Below are 17,411 nucleotides of genomic sequence, written 5' to 3'. Positions count from 1 at the left end.
CAGGCAGAAAGATTTCTACTAATGCACTAAATTGGAACATTTTTTCCCTAGCGAATTGGGTTTGAGTGTTAGTGTAGAAAGATGTAAAGCTTTTGACTTTTGTGTAACAGTTTGGAAACTTGACTGTATATATAACAAACACACTTGGAAAATCTGATAAAATATATGTGGGAAAAGATTTTCCAGTAAATTAACAACAACATTCCTACAGGGCTTAACATTAGCATTTGAGTTCTGTAACAGGTATACTTTATTGATTTAATTTCTACATGAGCATATGTGTTTAGATGGAGGTGAAAAGAGCATTTATTAGATAGATCTTCTGTCTTAATGTCTCATTAAAAACTTGTTTGGATGTGGTACTAGAAATAAATTGTATTTGTGCTTTAAATTGAGTTTGCAGAACTTCTGTATATAGTGATTTCTGTGGCTGGTATCAGAAGTTTAGTTTGTATAAGAGCTTATGTGCAAATTTGATACCTTTGATTTACTTCAGTCTTACTTAGGTACACAGATAACTCTGTATGTTTGCCATTTAAAATGTTATGCTCCCTGGGCAATTAGTGAACACCTATGTCAATAGGTATTTTCAAGATAATGCAAAAAGTAGAAAATGCTATTTCTGCTTGCCTTGACAAAATATACTTCAGTTTGAAATATACACAGCCAGTTGAACCTGATTGCAAAAGGCGTATGCAAGTAAGAGAGGTTATATGAGATTTATTCCTAAATCCTAAGGAAGTTTAGAATAAAAAAGTAATCTCAGATTCATTATATAGGGAAGCTATTGTTCAAGAAACTGCTATTCTGACAGTCATGTCATTGTTAAAAGAAGATTTGTGGATCTAAAGACGTCTCGTGGATCTAATGTGAAGAAAGTTCAGGAGGAATTATACTTTAGTAATAATTTGAGAACTATAGGCAGTCTGAGTTGCAGCTGAAGGGCGGCTGTTTGTGGATTGGATTACTGTATGTTTTAGGTAAAGTTTGGGTAACCAGAACTACTTGTTTTTAATGTGAAGGCAGTGTTTGCTCTCTTTTTAATTGTTTTTATGTAACCTTTGAGAAATTCTTTGTGTAGCTGTCTCACACAGTTCATTGTTATTCCAAAAGGAACCATCAGTATGTAGTGAAAAGAGATGAGACTGTAAAGTCAAATAGTTCTGGATTATAATCTTAGCTGGAATGTCTAATAGGTGATTTGAAGGCAAGTTATTTGACCTTGCTTGATTCTTGGTTTCTTCATATCCAAGAGAGATAACTTCAAAAGCTTATTAAGAATATGAGAACTAGTGCTTAAAATACTCAGCACAGGAGCTGATACTTTTGTGAGTGATGTTAACTAAATGTTAGTTGTCTTCCTACACTATGGAATCAAAATTATATCACATTTAAAATATTTCAGAATTGTTTTGAACATCATAGACTTGTTAATAAGGAATTATGGTATTGAGACTTTCATTTTTTTTTGAGATTTACTATTAATTGGGTATAGTCTGTCTGAAGTAGAGTTTTTGAATATAGTTACTGTAAAGAAATAGTCTGTGAGATTACCAGTAAATTAGGTCTAAGCAAAGAGTAATCTATTATGTGCAGTTAAGGTAAAATGTAGTATTTTATTTTATAGAACCTTAGAATTATTTCTCTGACTTCAGAAAATTTCTTAGTAGTAATATTTTAACTAGTCTTGCAAGCTTTTTGAGGCTCAGGAGAGTTATATGGCACTTTGGTTTTGGTATTGGTTATTAGTGCTGTAGTTCCTTCATACATAGTATGTGTCAACTAAAAATTGTTGATGGGTTAATTTTGATCTAGTTTAGGAACTTCATTGCAGTAGATCTCACAGTAAACTTATTGGTAATTGTTGCTTTCAGTTTTGTTCAAACAACTGCTCTACTTAATTTGTGAAAGTCCCTGATATTTGCTATTGATACCATTTAAATACTCTCTCTGTTTTGCATGCCAATATCTATTTTGAAACCAAAATGCTTCCCTTAGTCACTTCCACTGCAAGGATAGCCTGTTTTTTGTGTGTGTGTGTGTGTGTGTTTTTTTTTTTTTATCAGTCCAGTAGTGTTATCTCTTATGCTACTGAATAATTTGAAAAGACACAGAGTATTCTTCCTGTGTACGTCCTTCTTACTATACAGTAATTTAATCATTATGTTCAGAGTGAATTTAAGGACATGGACAAACCTGTATTCTAATGTAACTATTAGAATATAATTTATTTAAAAGTATTGAGTTTTATATTTTTTGATTATCCAACGCTTTTACTTTTCCATTAGTAAGAAGAAAAAAATGGTCTTAGTTGCTGTTTAATACTTAGAAAAGTAGGAAGGTTATCTGAATGATGCAGATTTGAACAGTACTTTTTGTTTCCTGATTTTTTCTAGACAGCAGATTACTTATGTTGTTTAATTGCTGACTTCAGTTAGACAAAACAAACATTGAATGAATGGCCATTATATCCTAAATGCTGAATTAAGTGCTGAAGGAATGAAGATAAGGAAGATGTTATTCTTTTTAGGAGTTTACTGGAATAGACATAATAAAGTGCCTGCAATATGGAACGATGAGTTAAGTAATCAGACTGCACAAGGACTAGAAGTAGCCTTGAGAAGAAAATGATGAACTCTTTGATGGTTAGAGGATTAGAGAAGCTTCACAGAGTGGTTGACTTATAAGAATAGTGAGGAACATAGTGAAAGGAAATGTGGGCTCTCAAGAGAATATACCACACCTTGGGGAGGGTAAAGTCTGCGTGAAGAGGAGCTGCCTAGGAAGCTGCTGATGTAATCTAAGAAATGGTGGGAGACTAGACGAGGGTGTTGGAGAGAAATGAAGGTGAATATATTTTGAAGTGCAGTTACCAACTAATTTGTTTTCTTCAGAGTTCAGACTGACTTTGGAGTTCTCTTACTTTGTGCAGAGTACTTATATTTCTTTATTAAGAAGGTAGAAGCTGTCTAATGTTAATTCCGTTTTCTTCTCTCCTTTATTTATTTTTTAAGGTAATCTTTGTGCCTAACCTGGGGCTCAAATTCATGACCCCCAGATCAAGAGTTGCATGCTCTACTTACTGAGCCAACTTTTTATATTTCATACATACTTCAGTTTCCCTGAGTCAGGGAATAAAGCATCTCTGTTCCTTTCTAAGGCTAACCTGGAAAGGCATTTTATGCTCCTGATACTGTTTCTCTAAGATTCTTTGTAGAACTAAGATCCTTTGCTTTTTCATTTCTTTCTTGCTATTGGCTAATTTTTGTCATGTTCAGTAATCATTTCTTGTATCCTTCATATGGGTCAGGTACTAAACCAGGCATGGGATGGTGGTGGGAGGTGTGGAAAGATAAAGACAAAGATTACAAAACAGCTGTTTTTCGATAGGTTCTATAGAAAGAACGGTTTATCATCACTCTGTAGCTTTCTTCCTTAACACTATAGTCTTCTAAGCACAGCTTTCCCCCTGTACTGAAAATAGGTTTTTGAAGGATGCTGGTAATCTCATGCAAAATTCATTGGCATTTTTAAGTTCCCCATTCTATTTTAGTGCTACTACTGTATTAATAGTTTTGTTCCAGGCACTAAAATATGTTATCTCACTTAATCCTTAATAACTGTTTGAAGTGTTCTTTTTATCCCTATAGTGGAGGATATAGCCTTTAAAATTCTGAAGGTCTGAAATTTAGGTAAGTAACTCAGTCAGGATCTTAGGGGCTAGTGAGTGACTAACTGCAGATCATGCACTTGTAGCCACCACACTGTTGCTATTCTTGCAACTATTTCTTCACTTGACTTTTGTGAAATATTCTCCTACTTCTTTTCCTACCTCTCATGCTGCTCCTTCTCTGTTCACTGACTGGTTTTGCAGCTCCGTAAGCAAGTGAACCCTAAGGTTCTGTCCTTGATCTTCTTGTCTCCTATAGGGCTGAGTCCCTGAACAGTCTTTTCACTGATGGCTTCAAAAATCCATGAGTTGAAAAAAAAGTCCCAAGAGTTGAGATGGTTATGTTAACTATATTTTTATTCAGACCCTTTCTCTTAAGCTTGCAAAACATATTAGCATTTTTTGTCTAGTACTCCTCTAAAAGGCCCAATGTGTAAGACTTTGCACATTCCCTTTTCCCTTTCTATTTACCACCAGCATCCTTCCTAATAACCATGCTAGAGACCTACTGCTTATTGTTCAGTTGCCATGGTCCTCCAGTTTGCTTCTGAAATATCTAATGAATCTAGTCTCTTCATATTCCATTGTCATTGGTTTAGTTCACATCTTTATTATCTCATTTGGATGATGTAAAATCTTCTCGAACCTTTTTTCACTTTCTCTACTATATGATTGCCAAGATTATTTTTCTGAAATATAGATCTGATCTTATCATCATTCCCTTAAGTAAAAAACAAAAACAAACAAACAAAAAACCACTTACACTTCACTGCCTCATTTTTGCTCACAGAATCAAGTCCAGATTTCTTAGCTTGGCATTGAAGGCCTTTTATGATTTATTTCAGAATTGTTATCTTCTGTACTGTCTTAATCGTATTATTCTGTCAACCTCTGTGCATAGTTTATCTGTTGTAACACACTCTCTTCCTTCTTTACACACAGTGCTTCTCAAAGAGGATAAGGAGATTTTGCTACTCTAAAGCACCTTCCTCCCCATTCTTGTTCTTTCCCTGTGCAGATAGTGTTATACCCCTGGTTGAGAATCTGCTTTAGTCAAAAATAATTTATTCCTTGTACTTGGCATACATTTCTATTGACTTGAACTTGGGTAGGTTGTTTCCTCTGCCTAGAATTTCATTTTCGGCACTCTTTATTGAAATCCTAATTTTTTAAGGTCTGGGTCACGTGCTACTGCTAAAAATCATTCCAGTGGGAATTCATTGCTTCCTCTTCTACTTTTCCACATCTGTGTTTATTCCTTTCTAAATATCTCTTCCCATTGCCTTAAGTTCTTTGTCCACTTGTTGTTCCCTCACCAGATCTTAAGCTTTCCCAGCATCTGTCATATAATAATAACTGAAGTATTTATTGAATGGCAGAATGGAGAGAGAGATGGGAAATGGAGTAGTATTGTATTAAGGAGAGTAGAAGTAAAAACATTTTAAGTTTGTAGTCCTGAGGAACAGTGAGATTGAGGGTGCCATGAAATGAAGAAACTCACTTTGGAAGGATGATAATGAGTTCAGCTTTACACTTGAATATCAGGTGATTAAGTCTATGAAAGATGTATAAAAGGTAGCTGTGAGTACCAGAATGGTTCTGAAGTTGTGATCTGATTGGTTCCTGCATAGGTCATTGAGAGAAGAAGAATGTAAATGTAGTTAGAGTTAAAGACTTGAGTATTAGAGGATGCGCTGATGAGAGTGTCTGTCATAGTGTAGGAGTCAATGACAAAAAGGTGGCCAACAGAAGAGAACAAAACTAGCAAGACTATGATCTCTGAAGCCAAGAGGAGAGTCTTGGTTGAAGAGGCGGTGAAACTGTGGCATTGAAGTTGACGTCTGGAATACTCAGTTTTACTTCATCTGAGGATATTGGCTTGCTATTTAACCTCTCTGGGCTTCAGTTTCCTGAATTTCTAAAACGCATACTAAGTTACATGTGTAATAGTGTCACTTCCGTCTTTGTGATTCTCAGCTATCACATTTCTGGGATATTGAAAGGTTAAAAGAAAGCATTACAGCCTTGTTAAATCACTGTGAGAAGTATTCCCATGAACGGCAATGAATACATGTAGGAGTGATGGTATTTCATAGCACTTTAAATGTAAATTATAGTCAACTCTCAATTTCCTTTTAAGTGATCATCTGCAGTGACTTGCCTCCTCCCCCTCCCAGGTCTCAGGCTACTGAAAATAGGGCTGTGAAAAGCACAGTGGGGTGAGTGAATGGTTTGCATGCCTGTGTATCTGTACCTCTGACTATCACCAAGCTAAATACAGTCCACTCTCATTTACCTGCACTTAATAAAAAGGTGAATAATGATGGAAGAGTGCTAAATTACATAATCTAAATAGCATTATTTATATGTGGTTTGGGAAGATTTTGTATGCTTTCCTCCCCTGCAGTAGATTGATGTGTCTTTTATGTGAATGATTAGCATCAATTTTTATTTCCTGAGCAAATACTATTAGAATAGCAAACATAAATAGGCTAAAATACATATTAGGTAATCCACATATGAATAATTGAGAGTTGACTGTTAATGCTTTTTGGATCATCCATTGTTTTGTATTATCTGTGCTTTTTTGTTAGTGTGGCCAGGTTAAAACTGATGAGCTACTTTTATTTTATCTCTACAATGAATATACTTTAAATATTATGCAGATGCCAAACTAAGTTGAAAATAATCGTGTAAAACTAGCTAAATATATGTTCAGAGTCACAGGATTGAAAGAGAACCTAAACCCAAGTACATTCTTAAAATTCATTCTTTTATTAAGTCTGGTCCAGGGGCGCCTGGGTGGCTCAGTCGGTTGGGCGCCCGACTTCGGCTCAGGTCACGATCTCGCAGTCCGTGAGTTCGAGCCCCGCGTCGGGCTCTGGGCTGATGGCTCAGAACCTGGAGCCTGCTTCCGATTCTGTGTCTCCCTCTCTCTCTGCCCCTTCCCCGTTCATGCTCTGTCTCTCTCTGTCTCAAAAATAAATAAAACGTTAAAAAAAAAAAAAAATTTTAAGTCTGGTCCAGACAGATTGCATAAACTGAGCAGAGCACCTGGTAATGATGAAATTTCTATAAAGTACAATGAAATTGAGGATATGCTGAGACTTCAAAATATCTTATTTATGGATTCAGTTGAGTTTATTAAGAAATACAAAAATAGTTTTTTAATTACCTGGATTTTTAAAAATTTGGCTCTTTTAATTACTTGGCCATTTTTTACCCCACTTTGTTGAAGATTTAGATTTATAGTGGTTTGTTAATGTCAGCCAGCATATTTTTGATCAGTATATTATATAATTGTGTTAGTAAGTGTTACCGTGAATCAGGAAGGACAATTCTTGGCTTCAAGTTTATATTACGGTTGGGATATACCTATATCAGGGCATAATATAAGATAATAATATTTGAAGAGCCTGTCAGTTGTCCTTATAAAGGAATCAGAATCTGGAGGAATTCAGAAAAAAATGGGAGACAGGTAAGGAATAGCTTAGAGGAAAGACCTCACAATAGTCTTGACACGTATAAGACCTTTGCTTAAAAGGGTAGCATTTGAATAGGTAGAACTTTGGATCAGTGTTTTAAAAATTGTAACTTAATTTTGTGAACTAACACATTCCTGGAATATTATTCAGTATTTGAAGGTAATGTTGAGAAAAAGTTGGTGATGAGTTCTGTATGTAAATGTCTTAATTATTCAAGATTGATTACATTTCAAAGTAGGGCTCTTTTGAATTTGAAGGTAGTTTGGGACTGGACTGAGAGCTTATAGGCATATTGTGAAATAATTGTGTGCTTGTGACTATGAGTATATAAATGCTTGGCTGTTATTCTAAATCCAAATATAAATGATTTTTTTTCTTCCATTGTTTTGTAGTATATGTGTTTCCTCTCCCCATCGTTAATTAATACTGCATGTTCAAAGGGCTCTGTAAATTTGTTACCAAACTTCTAGATGTATGCAGTATGGAGATAGAGATTATAAATGAGATGGGTATTATTTTTGTTATTTTCCACACTAAAATGACCATATTTTTTGATCTCAGAATTAAACATTTGGCCTTACAGTAAGATAGAATATTTGAAATTAAAATCATTCTGAAAAGCGTGGAATGTTTCATTGCTAAATCCAGGCACCCTACCCAGGCCTCTAGTTATTTGGGTAAAGGGTGTACTGGGGAAATTATGCTTTTACTAAAGCAGCAAAATGAGAGTTGAATTGCCACTTGCAGGGGTTTTAGTAGTTCAGAATCTAGTGTAATTTCATGTGTTTCTTGTAATGAATAAAGAGTGAAGAGACATAGAGCTGTAAACAAAGAATACTACCAAGTAATTTACTTTCAGTTACTTAGAAGGAACAACTTACCAGATAAAAGTGTATTTAACTGCTCTTAGGTGTTTTTATACGTATATATGTATATGTATATATATGTGTATGTATATATGTATACATATGGATATATATACACACACATATGTAGTTTCATACTTTGAGAAATCACATCTTAAGATAGTATACTAATTATTTCCATGCTTAATGTTCATCCCTCATATACTAAAACTTTTAATTGCCCTGCTTTTTCTCCACTCATAATTCTGTGTAATACACTCCCTAAACTTCGCCACACCACTATCGTCACCACCAGCCCCCTCCCCCAAGGAAAAAAAAAAAGAGAGAGAGAGAGAAAGGAAAAAGAAAAAACTGAGGGGAATAGAGTTGCAGAAAGAGAGAAGACTCCAGTGGTTGGAGGTAGGTGAGCTGTGAACTCTTAACATTTAGCTGTATGGCAGTTTCTGTGTGTGTGACCAGGTGGCTGGTAGAATATTGTGGAACATTTTATTTACATGTGTTGTGGATAAGTTTTTAATCATATCTGTCACATGATTAGTATAAAATCATGATAATGGACTATTTGAATACAAATAGCTGTTTTCTACTTTGTTTAATTTGAATGACTTGTGGTTTTATTTTATTGCTGTAGCTTGTATTTCCAATGTTATTTTTGAATGGCATACATAACTTGGTCCAAACAGGTCAGATTAATTCTTCTGTAAGATTTCGTGAGTCATATGAGGATAATTTTCAACATCAGTTTTTACAACTTTTTAGTGAGTTAAATTTTAGATTAGCATAGCCTTAAAAATGTTTAAATCACTTTATTTTATTAAAAATTTTTTTTTAATTTTTTATTTATTTTTGAGACAGGGAGAGACAGAGCATGAACGGGGGAGGGTCAGAGAGAGGGAGACACAGAATCTGAAACAGGCTCCAGGCTCCGAGCTGTCAGCACAGAGCCCGACGCGGGGCTCGAACTCACGGACCGTGAGATAGTGACCTGAGCCAAAGTCGGGCGCCCAACCGACTGAGCCACCCAGGCGCCCCTAAATCACTTTATGTATTTTAATAAGAACCTTAAAATAGCCTTTTTCTCCTTTGTCATGGGAGAATTCAGTGTTATATGTTCATGTTTCAGCATTGTTTTGAATATAGAAATATACATTATTGTTTTACCTATCAAAATGGAAGAAATTTAAAAGGGTGCTGATTATGCTTCAAAAGAAAATAATAAAGGAGAAGAGTAAGGGATTTGGATAAACTGTAGCAGTTGTCTTTTCTTCTTGTTATTATTCTTCTAATAGTTGTTTTATTTTAAAAGTTTAGACTTATATTTGAGTTCTAGGAAAAAAATTTCATTTATATCAGTAATTGTTTCTATATTGTAAAGGTACGGTAGAGAAACAGTGTAATTATTTTTAAAATAAGTAATGAGAGTAAATGTTCACTTGGGGTACTGGAGTATGAGTGGATTTGGGGGAGGTGTGTGTATATACACATTATGTTTATTTTAACTATATTGGAAGCTACTTTAGAAATTATTTTATTAGCTCTCATTCAAAATAGGAATCTTCTCTCTGGTATCTGACAAATGTCATCCATCATTATTCAAACTTTTTATTTATAGGTATCTTATTCAGTGTTGTTTATTTCTTTGCTGAGCAGCCATGTTTGTTAATGAAATTCTTATGAAATTAGCCAAAATTTAATAGAGGAATCGTTTTTCAGTGATCGATTCTAGTTCCTTCATTTTTTATTTTCTAAGTATTTACAAATAAAAGTAGTAGGTGTACTCAGGTTGGATGCTGCCATGCGCTGTTAGACTCTTAACTCTTTTCTGTGATACAGGTCAATCACCAACTACTAATGAGTACTACTTGTGTGTCCAGCATTGTTCTGGTTGCTAGATTTTTAAGACATGGTCTTTGATTACAAAAAAAAAATAGCCACCACCATATTTGGAACTTTACTATATGCTAGAAACTGTTAAAAACATTACTTAAATTATCTAATGTAGTCTTCCTACAGTTTTTTTTTTTGTTTTTTGTTTTTTTAATTTTATAATGTTTATTTCTTTTTGAGAGAGATAGACAGACAGACTGGAGCGTGGGAGGAGCAGAGAGAGAGGGGGACACAGAATCCGAAGCAGGATCCAGGCTCTGAGCTGTCAGCATGGAGCCCAATGCGGGGCTCGAACACAGGGACTGGGAGATTATGACCTGAGCCAAAGTTGGACGCTCAACCGACTAAGCTACCTAGGCGCCCCTAGTCTTCCTACATTTCTCAAAAATATCTCTTAATATCCTTATATCACTGATGAAGAAAGTGGGGCCCAGAGGATGCCTAACTAGCCCCAGGTCATAACTGCCAGTAAAAGAGAGAGGTAGGATTCAGATCCCATTCACTATTTTTGATTCTAAAACCTATGCACTTAACCCTTTATAATCTTTTTAAAAACAAGGACAATAGAAGATAAATGATATTGCTGGAATAACTAGTGACTAAATAAGTATGCTATATATTGTAGTAATGTCAATTTGGAGCCCTCAAGCAGGCTATTGGCTGAGCTCTAAAATGTACATTTTAACCATTTTGGATAAAATTATTTCTGTAACTATTATGTACTTCTCCCCTTTCTTAAGAAGGATATATCAACTATATTTTAACTTTTTATCTTTAGCTGGGGTCATCATAATGAATGTCAATTATTGTGTGGGAGGTGGGGGGGAGCAATTTATTAATACCTTGTATGACATTGGACTGCTCTTTTTGATCTTATGTGCTGTGTCCTTGTACTCAGCTGTCACTTTACATTGCAACTATCATTCTTACATTTAGCAGTCCTTTATTTTTTTACTTTTACACTGTTGTAAAATAGAAACTAACTGGAGTTATTATATGGAAAACAAATATAAATATGTTGTGATTATGAAGAATTAAGGAGCCCTACTGACAATAATATATGTTACCTGTAATGACTAAACCTGTTGAAGATACATACTTTGAGTGTTTATTGCCATTTTTTGGAGTGCTTACTTTTACATCCTGGTTGTTTTCCAGATAGCATTGCCTCATAGCATGGTTTAAAGCAGGTAAGGTATGACTTGATAGAGTTAGAATATACGTATACAATATGGATGGTACGATTATATAAAGATAAACATTAAGGTACAAAATATGACTAATATGAACAAAATAACATTAAATAATGTGCTAGTTGCATAATATAGAGACAGTCTAGCTCTGTAGCTAAGAACATGGCCTTTAGAGTCAGACAGATCTGGATTTGAATCTTGATCCTGCCTCTTAGAAGTTTTTTTGAGTTTGGACAAGTTGCCTTCTCTGAGCATGTTTTCTCATCTCTGCTGGAATAACACTTATTTGAGAAATGAATGAAATGTTTATAAAATATTTACTATAATTTTGGCACATAGATATAAATAAATAGATATTGGGTGTTCTTTAGTGGTAATCTAAAGCAGGGGAGATGAGAGAAGGGAGAGAGAGGTATGAGCTGGGAAAAAAATAAAGTGGGACACTGTTACAGCTTTGAATGAGCAGGATGTGGTTAAATCAAGAGGAATGGAGTGTGAATAAAGACATTAAAAATTTTACTGAGAGATGAATCAGGATATAGAATTTTCGTATTCATACTGGATTTGTAAAGTAGGGGTAAGTTATTGAGGGCCTTGAAAACTACGTGGAGATGTTAGACCCTCTTTTTACATGTTAAAATGCCTAATCTATTGAGAGCAGTAAATATTACTAAATTTTTTAGTTTATTTTTTGAAAAATTTTTAGGGTTTTTTTTTTTTTTTTGAGAGAGAGAGAAAGAGAGAAAGACAAAGTATGAGCAGGGGGAGGGGCAGAAAGAGAGGGAGACAGACCATCAGAAGCAGGCTGCAGGCTCTGAGCTGCCAGCACAGAGCCCAACGCGCAGCTCAAACTCATAAACCATGAGATCATGACTTGGGCTGAAGTCAAGTACTTAACTGACTGAGCCACCCAGGCGCCCCTGTTTTTTATTTAAAGAAAACATGGATCCAAAAAATGTTTGTCATGATTGTATAGTCCAGTACATTTTGACAAATTGAACACATGGATGATCAGAGCCCCAATCAAGAATCAGAATATTGTAATACCTCAGAAGCTCTCATTGTGTCTCTTTCCAGGCACTACTTCCCCCCATGAAGGATACCACTGTTTTGACTTCTAACACCATAGACTAGTTTTGCCTGTTTCTGAACTTTCTGTAATACATCCATACAGTATGTACTCTTGTATCTGATTTCATATGCCCAGTGATCAATGGGCATATGATGGTGTTACATCACCATGTTGTATATAAAGTGTATATCAGGTATGTCATGATGTGGATGGCTTCTTTCCTTTTGAATGGGGAGTGGATTTATGTGAGTGGACAGGGTTTGGAATAATGAGATTAATTCCAACTTTCCTTAAAAAATTAAAATCATTTTCTGAATATCTCAGTCTTTTGCCTCTTTAGACTGACTTTTTGCTTCAATAGTTTGTAGCCAGTTAACACATAGGTGAATTTTTTGTGTTTTGTTTTTTCTTAAGGATTATCCTAAGAAAAAGTATGATCAGATCAAAATAAGCTGCTCAAAGCTACAGGTTAGAAAAAAATTTGGAAAAATTAGAATTTCAACTCAATAAAAGTTTTGCATTGACCTAATAAAATTGGTGGGATGATTACTGAAATTGGTTTGGTATTTCTACAGGGAAAAAGAGAGGATAATAAACACTTTTTGGTCCTCACTTCAGTAATATTCTTATATGGAAATATCAGTGTGTTAATGTGTTAGATTTACAACATGCAGTTTCAGGTATTCATCAAAGTTGACAAGTTGTTAGAGTATGCAATAGAGAGATGCTTCTTGAAAGAGCATAAGTGTTTAAATGTCTTTTCTGATTCTCTTTAAGAGCTCAAAAGAGACTCTTAGAACTCTGTCTGATTCTTCAGGTTTCCCACATGAAGGAGCAATAATGTGATTGAATTTTTTAGTAGATTTATTAGAACTTGATGAGACTAAGTGAGAGTGTCTAGGACCTACCTCACTGACAGTTATAAAGTGTCTTTATGTGATTGTTTTTCTGTCTTTCCCTTAGTATTTTTCAGTTTCTCTCACTGGTGTCTGTTTCTTTTTCTATTTCTAGTCTTTCTTCTGGTGACTCTTTATTGTAATAGTAATGTACTTTATTGCCATAGTAATGGACTTTTTTTTTTTTTTTTTTGCTGTATCTGATAGTGTTTTATGTTCTTTGTTTTAAAATAAATTTTAATTGTTAAAGAATTTTTTGTTTTTGTTTTTACTTAATCCTTCATTAGATTTTGGGGATTATTTTCCCCTGAGAGTTGGTGATGCTTTGATAGAAAAAAATTTCACTGCTCATCTCTTGATGCTTGTCTCCAAGAAATTAGAACTGAGTATTGCATAGGAAATTGATTAAACACTTGAAAGCAACTTAGCAATATGTGCTAAGCATAGATTAGTAGAATAGAGAACATTTTACTTATTTCAGTATGCAAGAACAAGAGTAAATGTGAAAGTGAAACAAGTATTCACTATACTGGAGGTGGAGAAGTTTCTGATAAAATATTAGTATTCACTTTCTTTTAAATATTCAAAATGTTTTAAATTTTCATGTATCTACTCTGGAAGCATGGAAAACAATGAGTTTGGAATTCCCTGAAGGCAGCAACACTTAATAGCCTTGGAAGATCCTTGCTGATTCTGAATCTAGACTGTTTAGTTCACTGAGTGTGGATTATTTGCTATCAGAAGAATACTTGATTTTAATGGTCAATTGTGAGTGATTGCTTGTTTGAGTCTATCAATTAAGAATGACAAAATGCAGTAAATCTATATTTTTAGCCATGTTTTTCAGGATTATGTTACTTACTGCTCTTGTACATACGGTACATCATTTTTTTTCCCAACTGTTTTAAATGATTTTTCCTAGAATAGAACTGAAGTAATACAGTAAACTGTTGGCTGTCCAGCACGATCAGAGCTTGGTCTAAAATGATTATTAAAACATTACAAAATGTGAAGTTATCAAATCATTTGTTGGTTTAGCAGATAATCTAAAAATCATATACTTTGAAGTAGATGTTTCCTTTAAGCAGTCCCCTTGGAAGAATATATACTTGTTCTAGTGATGATGTCACTGTTCAAAACATTTTAAGAATTCTGCTTCTGAAGATTGCTAAAACTTATAATATAGTCCTTTAAATTGCTATTTGATTTATCCTTTGGGGATGAATTGGAGGTTGGGAACTGATCAACTATAAATTGGGCTCAAACAAAATGGGGATTCATTAATACATTGATTTGTTTTTTTCACTAATTTGGAAAGAAGTCACTGAGCACCTGCTATATTCTCAGCACTGTATTAAATACTGGAATGTGTATGACAAGAAAATTTTTCTAAAAAATATGCTACCACTCTGTGTGATGACTCCCATTGTAATCTGGTCTCTGGCTACCTCTGCATACATTCTCATTTCCTAATACTTTTAGTCTATTTGGCAAAACAGTCTCCTTGCCATCCACTCCTACTCATACTCTCTTTTTAGAGCCAGAATCTTTGTACCTCTGTTACATTCTGTCTGAATTGTTCTTCCCCCAATATTTGTAGGCTTGCTCCCTTACTTCACCTAATTCTCTGCTCAAATATCAGTTTATCGGTGAGGCCTGCTCTGATCATTCTATTGCAGGTAGCCCCCATCTCTGCCACTTTCGATTCTTTTATATTGTTTCCTCTTCCATAGCCTTTGTCACTACTGCTATTACAGTATTGTTTGTTTTTCTTTTAGAATATAAGTTTTGTGAGGACACTTTTGTCATTCACCATGGTATCCTCAGTGCCTAGAACAACCCCAGCACATTGTATGTACTTGATTAAATATTTATTAGCTGAATAAATGATGTCAAGTTTATATTTTAGTGTGAAGGCTCCATATTGCTCACTCAGTATCTCGGCCATGTCACTTCTATCACTATATTTCAAACTTAATAATTATCTTATTATAAAAATCTTTCTATATTTCTCATCTGGGTTAAGAGCAGTACTTTAATGGGGCCAAAGCAGACACCCAGGAGACATCCTAGCCTCATTCCTTGTCCTTATTTTACACATCAAATCTGCGACCAGATGATAATGATTTTGTTTCTGAAATACCTGTCAAATCTGTTATTTTTATTTCTGCTGCCATACGTTTATTCAGGCCCCCATTTACTTTCCTGGAGGAATGCATTGGCTTCATAACTAGTCTCTCTATTCTAGTTCTGTCCTTATCTAACCTACTGTCTTTACAGTAGCTAGCAACAAGTTTTCTACAGAGTTAATTTTAATTTCCAAAGCAGGGTTCAGTATCTTCCTTCTTTGGGCTTTTTTTTAAAAAAAAATTTTTTTTTTAATGTTTATTTATTTTTGAGACAGAGAGAGACAGAGCATGAACGGGGGAGGGTCACAGAGAGAAGGAGACACAGAATCTGAAACAGGCTCCAGGCTCTGAGCTGTCAGCACAGAGCCCGACGCGGGGCTCGAACCCACGAACCGTGAGATCATGACCTGAGCCGAAGTCGGACGCTTAACCGACTGAGCCACCCAGGCGCCCCATGGGCTTTTATAGTATATAGAACTTTCTGTGTTACCTTGTTTATAATATTGTGCCTTCCTCAGTCACAGTTGACAAGTATTTATTGACCTTTACTATGTTCAGGGTACCATTCCTTTCCTGGTGATTCAGTGATAACAGAGATTGCGTCTCTGCCCTTGAGGAGATTATATTCCAGTGGGGAGAATGCAGACACACACGTGAACATAGAATGTTAATTACTAATAAATGTTCTGAATAATGTACAGTTGGATATTTGAAAGAGAGTTGAGTGGTGGTTGGGAGGATTGTCAGAAAAAGCTTCTCTGAAGCAATGATACTTAGTTGATTTAGGACTAACAAGGAAGCACCAAGTGAAGATCTATGGGGGAATGTCTGCTTCTTACAAGTCGAAGAACATACGGTACAAAGGCCCAGAAATAAGGAAAGAACAAATAATGGCTAGTGCTGAATGAATGAGAGGAAGAGTGGGGAGTAGGAGAGTAGAGAGGCAGGCAAGTAATAACTTGGGAGATTGTGGTATGCTTGTAAAGGGAAGCTATTAGAAGGTTTTAAGCAGGGGAGTGATGTTACCTGATTTAGAAGGATCACTCTGGCTGTTTTCTGGATAATGGACTGAGGTCCCTGGAGAAGGCTATGCATGACACATGCCACTAAATCAATGTTAATTGAATGAATAAGTGAGTGAATTAATCCTTTCACTTTATATCCAGTTTGAATCACGTGAGACTTCAGTATTCAAGAGAAAGCCACCAAAGCTACATTGCAGAAATGATGATTGCACTAAAATAGGTCACTTTTTTGTGACCTATTTCAATAGGCTGTTGGACACATGTCCAACCCTAATCACTTTAGTATTTTGAGGTAGCAAATAATGTCTGAGTTGTCATTAATAATGACAGTTCTTTGTGACTGTGAATAGAAATGTATTCATTTATTCAGGTAATTATTGACTGTATATCATAGGCAGAGTACTTTATTCTGATAAGTTTTCTGAAGTTTCAAGATGGAGATTACAAGATAAATCAGATCTTGCTCTTAAAGTTAGTTGCTCGTCATTCAAAAAAATGTAGACTGGTTGGATAGTTAAGCTTGATTGACAAATTAGGAGATTGAGAAGGGAGTTATTAGGCTTGCATAAGCTCTGTAAAATATGATTCTGTTCATTTCACTTTCCTGGTGCTGCTGCTAGATGTTTTCTTTAGGTGTTGAATCTATGATTGGAAGTATAATAAGTAAGGAAAATAGAGGAATGGGAGAAGTTAATTTTATTTTTGAGAGAAGTTAATTTTACCTTTATTCTCTTTAATGTGTTTTAAATTTTTATTCTGAATATGGGCTCTGATAAATAAGCAGGATAGCAGGTAAATTTTGGGGGGAAATCTTGTCTTACATCATAACTTTTATTTATGTATTTTTAAAATTGTCCTTTTTTTTTTTTTTTTAAGTAACTTTGGTCCCTGCAATAAGCTATCTTTTAGCATCTAGATTTTCAGCTGTTTTAGCTGGTTGTTCAAGCTAAAAATCCTTACTTTTTACCCAATTTTGGTTTTTTTGTTTTTTTTTTTTTTTTTTTAGTTTATTTATTTTGAGAGAGAGAGAACCGGCAGGGATCTGAAGCAGGCTCCATACTGACAGTAGAGGCCAGTGCAGGGCTTGAAGTCATGAACCGTGAGATCAAGACCTAAGCCAAAGTCACAAGCTTATGTGACTGAGTCACCCAGGGGACCCTAATTTTGCTTTTTAATTCTGTGCATGAG

General features: G+C 35.0%; 1 protein-coding gene across 6 annotated transcripts in view; it reads left to right on the top strand.

The window, feature by feature from the left end:
- Positions 1–17,411, top strand: part of RICTOR (RPTOR independent companion of MTOR complex 2) — a 122,412-nt gene that overhangs the window by 1,596 nt on the left and 103,405 nt on the right. Inside the window, exon 3 of one of the 6 annotated variants that reach the window (XM_058717983.1) lies at positions 5,848–5,889. The exons of the other annotated variants lie outside the window; for them this stretch is intronic. The gene's annotated coding sequence lies outside the window, so the exon portion shown is untranslated. The remainder of the gene's footprint in view (positions 1–5,847; positions 5,890–17,411) is intronic. 6 annotated transcript variants of the gene reach the window in all.

This window comes from Neofelis nebulosa, chromosome 1 (assembly GCF_028018385.1).
Source record: "Neofelis nebulosa isolate mNeoNeb1 chromosome 1, mNeoNeb1.pri, whole genome shotgun sequence".
NCBI classification, from domain to species: Eukaryota; Metazoa; Chordata; class Mammalia; order Carnivora; family Felidae; genus Neofelis; species Neofelis nebulosa.
Note: the sequence above shows the minus strand (reverse complement) of the source record. Positions and strands in the feature narration are given on the sequence as shown.